Source organism: Phyllobates terribilis, unplaced genomic scaffold (assembly GCF_046119375.1).
Source record: "Phyllobates terribilis strain yellow unplaced genomic scaffold, ASM4611937v1 Scaffold_11__3_contigs__length_659146591, whole genome shotgun sequence".
Taxonomy (NCBI): domain Eukaryota; kingdom Metazoa; phylum Chordata; class Amphibia; order Anura; family Dendrobatidae; genus Phyllobates; species Phyllobates terribilis.
In genome coordinates this window covers 364368555-364382082 of record NW_027362771.1, presented here as the reverse complement: position 1 = coordinate 364382082, position 13528 = coordinate 364368555, and positions in this window count along the sequence as shown.

The following is a 13528-nucleotide window of genomic DNA, read 5'->3' as shown; positions in this document are numbered from 1 at the left end:
CGCAAAGGGCAGAGATGCTACTTTCAATTTTCAATAGGGCAGGATGGCCACTGGGACAGGTTCATACTGTGCAAACAGGTCGGACACTGGGACAGGTTCACACAGGACGGTTATTGGGACAGGTTCACACTGTAGAGACATGACGGCCACTGGGAGAGGTTCAGGCTATGCTAACAGGATGGCCACTTGGGACAAGTTCAGGCTGTGCCGACAGGACAGCCACAGGGACAAGTTGAGAGTTCTGGCTGGGTATTTAGCCCCCAGGGTGGCAGACAGGTACCGCCGATGCAGCCACATGGTACGGGTACCACAGATGTGGTTTCGGGATTTGGACACCGCCGAAGTGGACAGGGGAAACAAGGACTAACAGGACACAGGATAGGGGATACAGGATACTATAACAGGCTAAAGACAGGGGACCTGGCAACATACAGTTTCATACACACCAACCACCTAACACAGAACTATAGGAGTTGCTCAGGCACCTCCCTAATGGGGAGGGTGCCTTTTATACAAAATGCCTCCCAGCTATTGGCTGGGAGAAATGTTGCAGGTGAATACACATTTATCTAAATGCCTTCCAGCTGTTGCTGGGAGCATTTACCATGTGCACAAGCAGCCCCTTTAAGAACAGGGAAGCGCGCGCATGCGTGCCCTAGACGCACTACTGGGCCACAGTGCAGCATAAGCCCATCGCAGCCACCAATGTGATGAAATGGGGGGCCTGAGTTGGACTCCCCTTCTCTTTGAGTGACATCGTCTTCCACCTCTTCAACGCCATCCGTAGCATCGGCCATCTCTTTGGTGTTGCCCCTGGTGCCACTGGCCATCTTTGCACTCTATGGTCACTGACAAGGAACTGCAACCTGATGCACCCACACACCTTACAGAATTTGCACTCTGACTGTCTAGTGCTGAGCTGAACTTAATACCCCAGCAGCAAAAGCTACTACTGGCAGTCTTTAGAGTCTGTGAGTATGCGTTCCACATTCACACACACTATTATCTCGATCCCACACCACTTGCCTCTAATGTGAAGAAATGGCAACGGAGGGACCCCACAGAATCCCACTGTTGCCACTAATTGTGATGGATCCACACCCCGCCACCCACCTGACGTCATAATTACGTCAGACGAAGCACATGGTACGGATCTGTCCTTTGCACCAATGTCACGTTCCGAACCCCCTTGAAGACGCGTAAGGTCAGATTGGTACAGTTCTGCACAGACACTCCCTGTCCACATGGGTACAGGAAGGCACCAGGAAGTGAGAAGAGGTGGCCCACTCAGTCTCTGACGTGGCACCACACTTGCTCACACCCCTGACAGGCTGAGAGACTCCTTCACTAGCTCCAGTGAAGCAGAGCCTGGTTGCCTGGGAGAGCTGCCACCAATTTCTAATAGATATACTTATATCGGGCTAGAAACCCGCTCGGTAATGCATTCATTGGACCAAACAATGGACGTAAGGGTTTGTGGATTGAGATAGAAGAACAGCCCAATGTTAAATTATATATTTAATCGCCTTAGGGGCACACCATACATTACACTATATACATAAGGGTTATACATACACAATGGTCAGAGTTTCAAATACAATAGCCATTATTACAAGTCAGTTACCGATCAGATGGACGACCTGGTTTTTGGGGGAAGGGCTGCCACATGGGAGGCTTGCGGGCTCTCTCTTTGTTGTTGCCGGACTTTTCCCCTGACGACATGATATCACAACCTCCCAAGGAAAAAAGACAATGGAGCCAGGGCTGCTGGAGTTCTTATCCCCTCTGGATCACTCCCACTCCTGCCTCCTGGCTGCGCCCAAATCTCCTCCCCTGGTCTCTCTCAGCTAAAACTCCCAAAAACTAAAATGCGCTATACCTCCTTACTGGACGGTCCTAGGGAGTTGGTTCTGGTGTCATCGGACCCAGCCGGGCCCCTGCTACGCGTGGATACCAAACACCGAGGTCCTAGGGGCCCCTGCAAGGCTGTGCCGGGTTTTTCCCTTTCCGTACACACTGGACTGTGCGGAAAGCTAGGGTGACATTCTCCATTCTTTTAGGTTTCCAAAGATCTAGTTGATTTGTCACTGGGATGTATCCTATTCCCATAACTTGATGTTGAATTATAGTATCTTACACAAAAGACCCCATGACTTGAAATCCGCAGAGGGCCATCCTGTGCAGCTCACAGCTGCTGTGAGGGATGTCACCCCCTGCTTCTCAGCCCCCTCCCTTCTGCTTACTGCAAAAGGTGTCGAATTACATTGTACATTGGAATTCTCTATAAAAGCCGCCAGACAGTGCACAGTGATTGTCAGGGAATTATCTTGAATATTGTTCACACCCACTTTACACACCCTCTTCATCAAGCTCCCGATGACTCTTTGCAGAGAAGATGGAGCCATGACTGAATTTCCACGACTTCTCATCAGGACCACGTTCTCTCCAAGCCACTGGGAAGAAATTCACATCTCCCATCTTCTTCTTGACCATAATGCCTTTTGCTGGCTGGACATCATAGGAGAAGAATGAAGTGGATTTGGGAATAGGAAGCTTAATTTGCAGAGTATCTCTTAGTCCGGCAGAAATAACTGTCCCTTTGGAAGACATGAAGATGGACTAAAACTTATCTTCCTGGTTGGTGGACAGTAGAGACTCAGAGGGTGTCTCTGCCTTGACTTTGTCATCCTTCCACCACCTGGAACTAGAAGATACCTTCACAATGACGAACTTCACATTGGTCTCACAGTGGGTCTTTAGGAAACCAGCCATTGGAGTCATCGCCTGCTGGAGAGGATGGTAACACTGGCGATCCAGCTGGAAGCACAGAAACCAGGCACTTTTTTTGACACGACTCTCCCCATTTAAGTACCTCATCGGACATCCAATCTAGCACAAGGCTCATGAGCTCTCAGCCATGGAAGACCTAAGGGGGTGAAAAATGTTAATAAGCACAAAGAAAGCAATTCTCTCCATATGGAGAGCTCCAATCTGTAGCTCTACTGGTTCTGTGATGCCTTGAACAACTTCAGAGAGATTTTTCCCTTCAACAGATGACACTGTCAGCAGATTCTGGAGCCGTCGAACCAGCATACGATACCGATCCACCACGGTCTGTTGTATGAAATTTCCCACCGAACCAGAGTCAAGATTGGCTGTTTTGTTGGATTCCTCCACAGAACACAGAAACGTTTAAAGTCATTGATGAAGAGTCTCCGCTGTCACTTAGGGAAGCTTCACCTGCAGTCCCTAGGTTTTGGAGTGTAGACCTCTTTGGACAGTCCCGAATAAAGTACTCTGTGCTACCGCAGCCGAAGCATGCTCTCTTGGCATGGCTATCCTCAGGCTACCACTCTCCCAGCCTAACATGATCGGACTGCATGGGTTCAGCCAGGACGGCTGTTTCAGGAGGCTGGGGAAAGAGCAGTCTTTGAAAAGAGGGAGCCAGGCGTTCCAGTCTCCTTTCACGTGTCACCTCTTTAGTTCGCTCTTGAAACTGGAGGTCTATTTGGATTGCCAGGGAGACTAATTCATCTAGGGAGGTCGGGATGTCATATCTAGCCAACTCGTCCTTGATCCTTCCAGATAATCCTTCCCCGAAGGCGGCTATTAAAGCTTCGTCGTTCAATCCAAGTTCGGACGACAAGGTGCAGTACCAGATGGCATACTGGCTGTTGAACAATTCTCCCTGATGCAGTCTAAGCAGGGAGAATGCAGTCAAAGAAGCATGACCAGGCTCTTTGAATATCTTCCAGAAGGCCACCAGGAAGGTCTGCAGCTCCATGGTCACATGATCCCCTCTCTCCCACAAGGGGTTAATCCATGCTAATGCTTCTCCAGCAAGGTGGGACATTAGGAATGCCTATTAAACAAGATGTCTCCCAGCTATTGGCTGCGAGACACCTTGCAGGTGAACACACATTTAACTAAATGCCTCCCAGATGTTGCTGGGAGCATTTACCATGTGCGTGCTGCCCCATTAAGGACAAACCGGGGTTGTGAGTAAGCCGGTGTCCCTGCATGGAGGGAGAAGGGGACACCATGCAGAGGCGCCGGGCATAGCGCTACAGTTTCACACATATTTCATAGATCATTGTGAAGTTGAACTGATAACTGATTTTCAGTTAACAATAGTTTCTTTCACAATATTATGACATAATTGGCTTACAGAAAATAAGTGAAATGTCTTCTTAAATATAGCACTGACTATTTTTGTGGATCTTGGGTTAATTCAAATTAGATAACAATAACGTGCAAGTTCTAAGGCATGATGTGTGACAGAGCATGTAATCAGAGCAGGAAGCAGAATGCAAAACTCAGGAGGTTATTACTGTGCCTGGTACAAATCTCATGGGACCTTTACTAACTGTTCATGTAAACTCTAAATAAGACTCTATCTGTGCACACAAGTAGTCTATGAGATATACTAATACCTCCGTACCAGTCTATCATTGTTAGTTTGTTTACTGTAAGTGATATTTTTACTTGGTAGGTAACCCCTTCTTATGTACAGCACCATGGAATCAATGGCGCTATATAAATAAATAATAATAATAATAATTAACCCCTTCACATCATTTTTGAGTATATATACGTCATGGTCGGGAAGGACTTCCCGACCAATGCAGTACATATACGTCATGGCTGATTCTGACAGCTGACACCCGGGATTTAGCGCCAAGAGCATTTTAACCTGCTAAATGTTGCGATCAATATCGATCGCAGAATGCAGCGAGCCAGGCAGAGGGAGGAAGCCCTTCTACCCTTGGATCAGTGCCTCCGCGACATCATTGCGGGGGACCGATCGTCGCCATGGTGACCTGATGTTGTCTTGACGATATGCGGGTCACCAGAGCTAGCAAAGTTGCTAGAGCATGCTCAGAGAATGATGTATCAAGTTTTTCTGTCAGTGCAGCACTGACAGTTTATAAGGCTGAAAAAATTGAAAGTCCCATAGTGGGACAAAGTAAAAGAGTAAAAAAAAATTGTAAAAATATTTAAAAAAAAATCACAAAATAATAATAAAAAAATATATACTGTATATTGTACCCATAAATAAATATTTTTATGAAAAAAAAAAAAAGTACACATATTTGGTATCGCTGCATCCGGAACGACCTGACCTATAAAACTGTCCCACTAGCTAACTCCTTCAGTGAACCCCGTAAAAAAAAAAAAAAAAAACAGCAAAAAACGATGCTTTATCATGATAATGCCAAACAGAAAGTGAAAGAAAACACGATCAAAAAGACGAATGTCAATAAATATGGTATCTATGAAAACGTCATCTTCTCCCGCAAAAAACAAATCACCATACAGCTCCATCAGCAGAAAACTAAAATTGTTATAGCTCTCAGAATAAAGTGATGCAAAAATAATTATTTTTTTCTATAAAATGTTTTTTATTATGTAAAAGCGCCAAAACATAACAAAAGATATACATTTGGTATCGCTGTAATAACACCGACCTGAAGAATAAAGGTGCCTTATCATTTTTACCACATGCAGAACGACATAAAAAAAATCCTGAAATGATGGTTTTTGTTCAATCTGCCTCCCAAAAATCAGAATAGAAAGTGATCAAAAAATGTCATGTGCCTGAAAATGGTACCAATAAAAACATCAGCTTGTCCGGCATAAAAACAAGCACGAACATGACTCTGTCAGCCGAAATATGGAAAAATTATAGCTCTCAAAATATGGTGATGCAAAAACTAGTTTTTTCAATAAAAAGCGTCTCTTAGTGTGTGACAACTGCCAAACATAAAAACCCGCTATCAATCTGGTATCACTGTAATCACACCAACCCGAAGAATAAAGTTTTCTAATCACTTATACCATACGAGGAACGGCGTAAAAAATAAATAAAACTAATTCTTCACCTGTTGTTGATTTCTGTTCATTCTGTTTCCCAAAGATTGCAAAATATTTAGATTTGAGAGTCCTCAGTGGCTGATACCTTTGAATGGCTAACTGAAAAGATGTTAACAAGTTGTAAGCTTTTGAGACTACTCAGGTCTCTTCATCAGGCATAGTATAACACAAAATCTGAAGAGTCACATATTTCTACACAATAGGACACAGAAATAATGTAATAGTTGAGACAGGTGACGTAAAACAGAGCTATTACTATGGGAGAGAGATAAACAGTTCTGGCTATAAATATTGGAGCAGTTCATAGATAAGGAGTGTGAAAGTTTTATTATCCGGTGATTGAGGTCTGGTCAAGGGTTGTGATGACCCCCACAGTTCTGAGGACCACATTCCTTAGTTGATGTAGAATGACATAAATCCATGCGACACATTCATTCCTGCTCTGAAGGTGTCAAAGGTCACCATGAGTTTATATTCCCAAACTCTTCTGTCTCTCTGAGATTTGAAATTACCTTTTAATACCAATAATTTCATGTCTGTGATGCTGTGATCAGGGAAACAAAAATGCATGGTCACAGTGGCCACAGGTAGATCCATTATTTTTTCTTTTATTGTGTGGCAATGAGAATTCATCCTTGTTTTAAGTTTTTGCCCTGTTTCCCCTACATACAGAGCCCCAGCTGGACATTTGGTACATATAATTAAGTACACCACATTAGATGTGATGCAGCTGAAAGTAGCTGGGATCTTGTAGTCCTGATGTGAATTGGGGATCTTTATCTTGTCTGTGGTCATTATAAATGGACAGGTTTTACATTTATTCTGGTTGCAGGGAAAGGTACCTGTAGCTCGTGGAGATGACAGGGTGCTTCTGACAATGATGCTTCTTAAATTTGGGGGCTGCCTGAAACACAGAAGTGGGGGGTCTGGAAATATGGATTGTAATCGGGCATCTTTTTTGTAGTAAGGGTTGTAGTTTCCGTGCAGCTCTCCTTAGCGCCTCCAGATTTGGGTTGTAGGTGACTACTAGAGGCACCTAGTTGCTTTCTTGTTTAGTTTTGTAATGTAGGAGATGATTCCTTGATATTCTGGTGGCTCTTGTAATCTGATTCTCAATTGTTCTTGGATGGTAGCCCTGATTCAAAAAAGTCTTTCTGAGGCCACCAAGGTGTTTGTCTCTATCCATAGGGTTGGAACATATCCGATTGTATCTGATGACTTGGCTGTAGACAATAGAGATTTTTATGTGTTTTGGATGGAAACTGTCCCATTTAAGGTATGTTGGACGGTCGATTGGCTTCCGGTACAGGGATGTCTCTATTTAATTGTTCTGTAGCTTGATGATGGTGTCCAAAAAGTTAATTTCAGTACAGGAGTAGTTGAGTGTTAGGTTGATGGTGGGATGAAATTGATTAAAGTCTTCATGGAACATCTTCAGCTGTTGCTCAGACTCTGTCGAGATGATTAAGATATTGTCAATGTAACGATAGTAGGCCAGAGGCCTGATAGGACATGAGGACAAAAGGTCACTTTCAAGCTTAGCCATGGAAAGATTTGCGTACTGTGGAGCCATTTTACTTCCCATCGCTGTACCAGTCTTCTGTAGATATATGTTGCTATCAAATTCAAAGTAATTGTGGGTGAGGATGAATTTTGTAAGTTTCACCACAGAATCAGCATCAATTCCTGTATTTTCTATGAAGATTTTGCAGGCATTTAATCCATCCTGGTGTAGGATATTAGAGTACAAAGATTCCACATCCATAGTGGCCAGGATGGTTCCTTCTGGTAGAGGACCTATTGCTGCTTGTTTATTCAGTAGGTCCGTCGTGTAGCTGGGTGTAATCTTTACCAGTGGTTTAAGAACACACTCTACCCATCCAGAAACTTGCTCGATAAAGGTGCCCACACATGCAAAGATTACAGTAAGGCTCGGCTCACATTTATCCTGTGCTCTATGCTGAGCGCTTACACCGGGGTTTCCATGTAAATCTCTGAAATACATGATTCAAACAGAACCCCCGGCGGAAGATTCCCTATAATGAGGCCGATTGGGGCACTGTGGACGCTGTCTGGTCTATGATCCGGTAGTGTCCATCTTTTTAGGTGTGCATAAAAGCGCCATCAGCCACAGTTTTGTGCACTTGTGAAAAAAAGGACACATCTGAACACAGGCCAGATGGAGTCCAGAGTAACTCTGTTGCCTCATTATAGTGAATGGATCCTTCAGGGATTTAATCTGAACCACGTCACTTGGAGATTTAGATGGAAACCCCGACGTAAGTGCTCAGCGTAGAGAGCCTGATAAATGTGATCCAAAATGTTATGTAAAATGTTCCTAACAAAAGCTTCAAATCAATCCACAAAAAATGCAATTCCCCACTCAGGTCCATCATCTGTCATTGGAAATATAGGGGCTTCCTTGTTGCGGGTAGCACAAAGGCTCTGGAAAAGCGCTATGGCTCCTCACATCCAAAACAAATTCAGCAAATTCTGCGCTCCCAAATACAAATGCCGCCCCTCCCTTCTGAGCTCCAGTGTGCCTAAACCGCAGTTAGAGTCCACATGCTTGGCATTTTTGTAGCGATGAGAACCCGCCTAATTTACAGATGCATGCCTCCAGAAGCATGAGCTGGGCACAACGTACTGGTCACTACAACCGCAGTTTTCAATTTTCATTCAGCAACATCTGCTGCTGCTTGTTGCTGGAAAACACCCATGGAGTCAAAATTGTCACTACACCTATAGATAAATTCCCAAAGGGGTATAATTTCCAAACACTCAGGGGTTCTGTATATGGAGTCTGCATACTATTCTAGGAAAATCTGAGCTATAGGAGGCAAATAGTGCTCCATCCCTCCTGAGTCTCGTTGTGTGACTAAGCAGTACTGTACAGCCACATATGGGGTATTTCTACATTCAACAGACATTGTGGGACAAGTTGGTGCCATTTGTACCCATTTCCCATTGTGAAAATGTAAAATCTGGGGCTAAAACTGAATTTTGGTGGTAAAAATTTAATTATTTTTTCCTCACTGCCCAATAGTATAAAATACTGTGACCCCCCTGTGCTGTCAATTTGATCACTGCACCCCTAGATGAATTCATTGAGAGGTGTAGTTTGTAAAATGGGGTCTCTTATAGGGGGTCTGCTGTTCTGGCACCCCAGTGGCTCTGCTAAAGTGACATGGCACCCTCAAACCAGCAAAATCTAAATTACAATATGGCGCTCCTTCTCTTCTGAGCTTTGCACTGTGCCTCAAAAGTAGTTTTCGACCACATATGAGGTATTGGAGTACACAGGAAAAATTGTGCAACAAATTTTGAGGTCCATTTTCTAATGCTATCCTTGTGAAAATGAAAACATTTTTGGGCTAAAATAATTTTTTTGTGGGAAAAATATATATATTTTTTCATTTTTTACAGATCCATGATGTAAAATTCTGTGAAACCGTATCTACTCCAGCTGTCATTTCTTCACCACCAGGTTCCGCCCATTGTCACACACGACCATGCCTGGCTGTATGTTCAGCGGTGAGAGCCACAGATCAGGCTGCTGTGTTACAACTTTCAACACCTCTGCAGCAGTGGGCGGTTTGTCACAAAAGCATTAAGCATATTATCTTCAGCACAGCTTGTTGTCGCTTGGCCAAGGCAGTGCTGCAGTGCTTCCAGCTTGTGACTGATGTGGTCATTTTAGAGATGGAGGCCGAACTGGAGGAGGAGGTGCAGGTGCTGAACAATGTCATTAAATTGAGGTTACATTGGCGAGTCTGGTTTTTATACTAAAGAAAGCTCCTACTGTGTTTTTTTTTGTTTTTTTTTTACGTCTCTTCAAATGTGTATTGGAGTGCGTCCTAATTTTTAGCAGACCTTGAAATAGCTGCATATGCATTAACAGTATAGGAGACACACTCCTTAATAATGGGAAGGACAATTCAAATAGATTCTATGTTGTAGAATATTAACTGTCTTATCTGAAATTCTTTTACGGGTGAGGTATCGCAGTATGTATAGCGTATTATACCGATCCAGCCAAGTATTATTGCCTTATACTGCGTGCAGCTGGTGCTGCCAAAAAAAAATTAAAATATATTCTATTCCCTATCGATATGCTGTCAGATGCATTTACAATAGGAACAGGTGCTGCTGCTGCTAGGTGATATCATCACCAGCTACACATGAGTGTTCATTCTGGTCGCAAAAATGTCTTCCACAGTCCATAACTTTATTTTTTTTATTTCTTTGACCTTATATACAAGTAATTACCCTGGAAGGAATGTTTCTTAACCTTTTTTTCCATTTTAGCTTGTTTTTTGTATGTTTTTTTTGTCAGTCCGCAAAAGTGGTGTAATACTCTGACAACATTGTTCACAGATATGCTATTTGTCAGCAACCAACTGAGAATAGGTTTGAACCCTCAACTGCAATACTTTAAATGGAGTGTAATATTTGACACGCTCACAATAATTGCTGGATTATTAGGACAGTCATATGGAATAACGTCTGATGGCCACGGTTTCACGCAGTCGTTTAATAGTATGGTATTTGTCAGTGACCAAGAGTCAATTGGTTCAACAAAACACAGGTGGCTGACTTTAAAAGGAGTGGAATATTTGGTACGCTCCACAAAATTTCTGTATTATTACAGCAGTCATATGGATCATGTGCGTCTGATCATTGAAAAAAATTCCTCTGCTTCCACAATACAGTAATATGAATAAAACGAAAAAAATCTGGCTGTATTCTGCAAACAAGAAATGGAGCTATAAAATGGTGTACACTGACACACTGCTACAATCTATAAATGAAGGACAATATTTTCCACGTTCACTACAAATGGCTGGATTTGAACAGCAGTTATATGTGATACGTCTGACAGAGAACCACGGCTTTAATGAGACGGGGGGGGGGGAAACCAAGGAAATAGGTGGGATGTGAGGCAAGCAAGGGGGAAGGGGAGAAGTGAATATAATGAGGGTGGAGAGGGGGGTGGGGATAGTACAGTTAGATCGTTAAAGAAGAATAGGATGCTAAATAACCCCAAAGTTTTATCTTGCATGCTGACCAACGCAAGAAGCCTGACCAATAAGGCGGATGAGCTGCAGGCGCTTATATCGGAGGAGAGGTATGACATCGTAGGTATAACAGAGACTTGGCTAGACGATAGCTACGACTGGGCGGTAAATTTATTAGATTATAGTTTATTTAGAAGGGACTGGAAACAGGAGAAAGACGGAGGAGTCTGCTTATATGTAAAGTCATGTCTAAAACCCAGACTAAGGGAAGATATAGGAGAGGGAGAAGAGGGGGTCGAGTCCATGTGAGTAGAGATAGAGGGAACTAAAAATAATAATAAAATATTACTGGGGGTCTGCTATAAGCCACCAAATATAACAGAGGAGAATGAGAATCTGCTATTAGGACAAATAGACAAAGTAGCAAAACATAATGAAGTGATTGTAATGGGGGATTTCAACTACCCGGATATTGACTGGGAAACAGAAACCTGTAGATCTCAAAAAGGTAAAAGGTTCTTGACAAATATTAAGGATAATTATCTCTCCCAACTAGTGCAGGAACCAACGAGAGGGAAGGCCGTGTTGGACTTAATATTGACTAATAGGCCTGATAGAATAACTGAGGTACAGATAGGGGGGCACCTAGGTAATAGCGACCATAATATTATCGACTTCAAAATGCCCTTCAGTAGGGTTATCAATAAGGGAACAACAAAAACATTAAACTTTAGGAGGGCGAAGTTTGATCAGCTGAAAGAAAGCCTTCAACTTATTGACTGGGACAAAGTTCTTAATCAAAGGAATACGAATAGTAAATGGGAAACCTTCAAAAGAATTCTGAATACTCAGTGCGAGAGATATATACCGTATGGGAATAAAAGGGCCAGAAATAAGAGGAAACCAATATGGTTGAACAAGAACGTAAAAGGGGCGTTAAATAGCAAAAAAGAGGCATTCAAGAGATTAAAACAGGAAAACAGTAAGGAAGCACTAATGTGTTACAAGGAAAAAACGAGAACCTGTAAAAAACAAATAAAAATAGTGAAGGAGGAAACAGAGAGACGTATTGCTAGGGAAAGTAGATCAAATCCCAAACTGTTCTTTACGTATATAAATAGTAAAAGGATTTAATCGTATAATATTGGACCGATAAACAGTGAGGAAGGCAAAATCATAGAGAAAGATGAGGATAAAGCTAATCTATTAAATAATTTTTTTTCGACAACTTTCACAAAGGAAATCGAACTAACAGGAGAAATGAGAAGTGACAAACTTAATCCTCCACTAAGTATGACAAATCTAACCCAAGCTGGGGTACAGAAACGCCTCAGTAACATTAAAATAAACAAATCACCAGGACCTGATGGCATACACCCACGGGTACTAAGGGAACTAAGTAATGTGATAGACAGACCGTTATATCTTATATTTAAGGACTCTGTTGAGACTGGGTCTGTGCCACTTGATTGGCGACAGGCGAATGTAGTGCCAATATTCAAAAAGGGAGCGAAAAGTGACGCCGGAAACTATCGGCCGGTGAGTCTGACGTCCGTTGTGGGCAAAATTTTTGAAAGCTTCATTAAAGAGGCAATTACGGAGCATCTTGATGCTAATAATCTTTTAATCCCGAACCAACATGGATTCATGAGGAATCGCTCCTGCCAAACAAACCTGATTGACTTCTACAAGGAGGTTAGCTCTCGAGTAGATCAGGGGGAACCAGTGGATGTCGTGTATCTCGACTTCTCAAAAGCGTTCGATAGCGTGCCACATAATAGGTTGGTATACAAAATGAGAATGATGGGGCTGGGGGAAAATGTCTGCAAGTGGGTAGCTAACTGGCTAAAGGATAGAAGGCAGAGGGTGGTTATAAATGGAATATACTCAGATTGGGTAAGCGTCACTAGTGGGGTACCACAGGGGTCTGTACTAGGCCCAATGTTATTTAATATCTTTATTAACGACATAGTCAACGGGATAAATAGTAAAATATCAATATTTGCAGATGACACAAAGTTATGTAAAACAATTAATACAAAAGAGGACAGTGCAGACCTACAGAGGGATTTGGATAAGCTGGGTAGGTGGAGCATTAAATGGCAAATGAGGTTTAACGAGGAGAAATGTAAGGTCATACATATGGGAAGGAAAAATGGAAGTCACCAGTACTCACTGAATGGGAAATCATTGGGGAATTCAGAGATGGAGAAGGACTTGGGCATCTTGATTGATAGCAAACTAAATTGGAGTGCCCAAAGTCAGGCCGCTGCTGTAAGGGCAAACAGGGTAATGGGATGTATCAGAAGAGGTATAGCTGCAAAGGATGAGAACATTGTTCTTCCACTGTACAAAGCACTGGTCAGACCAAACTTGGAATACTGTGCTCAGTTATGGGCCCCAATATATAGAAAGGATATAAATGAGCTTGAAAAGGTACAAAGGAGGGCAACAAAATTAATAAAGGGAATGGAGGGACTGCAATACCCAGAGAGGTTGGCAAAACTAGGACTATTCAGCTTGGAAAAGAGAAGGTTGAGGGGGGACATAATAAATGTGTACAAATATGTTAGGGGACAGTATAGAGATCTTGCCCGAGATTTGTTCAAAAGGAGGGATATTACGGTAACAAGAGG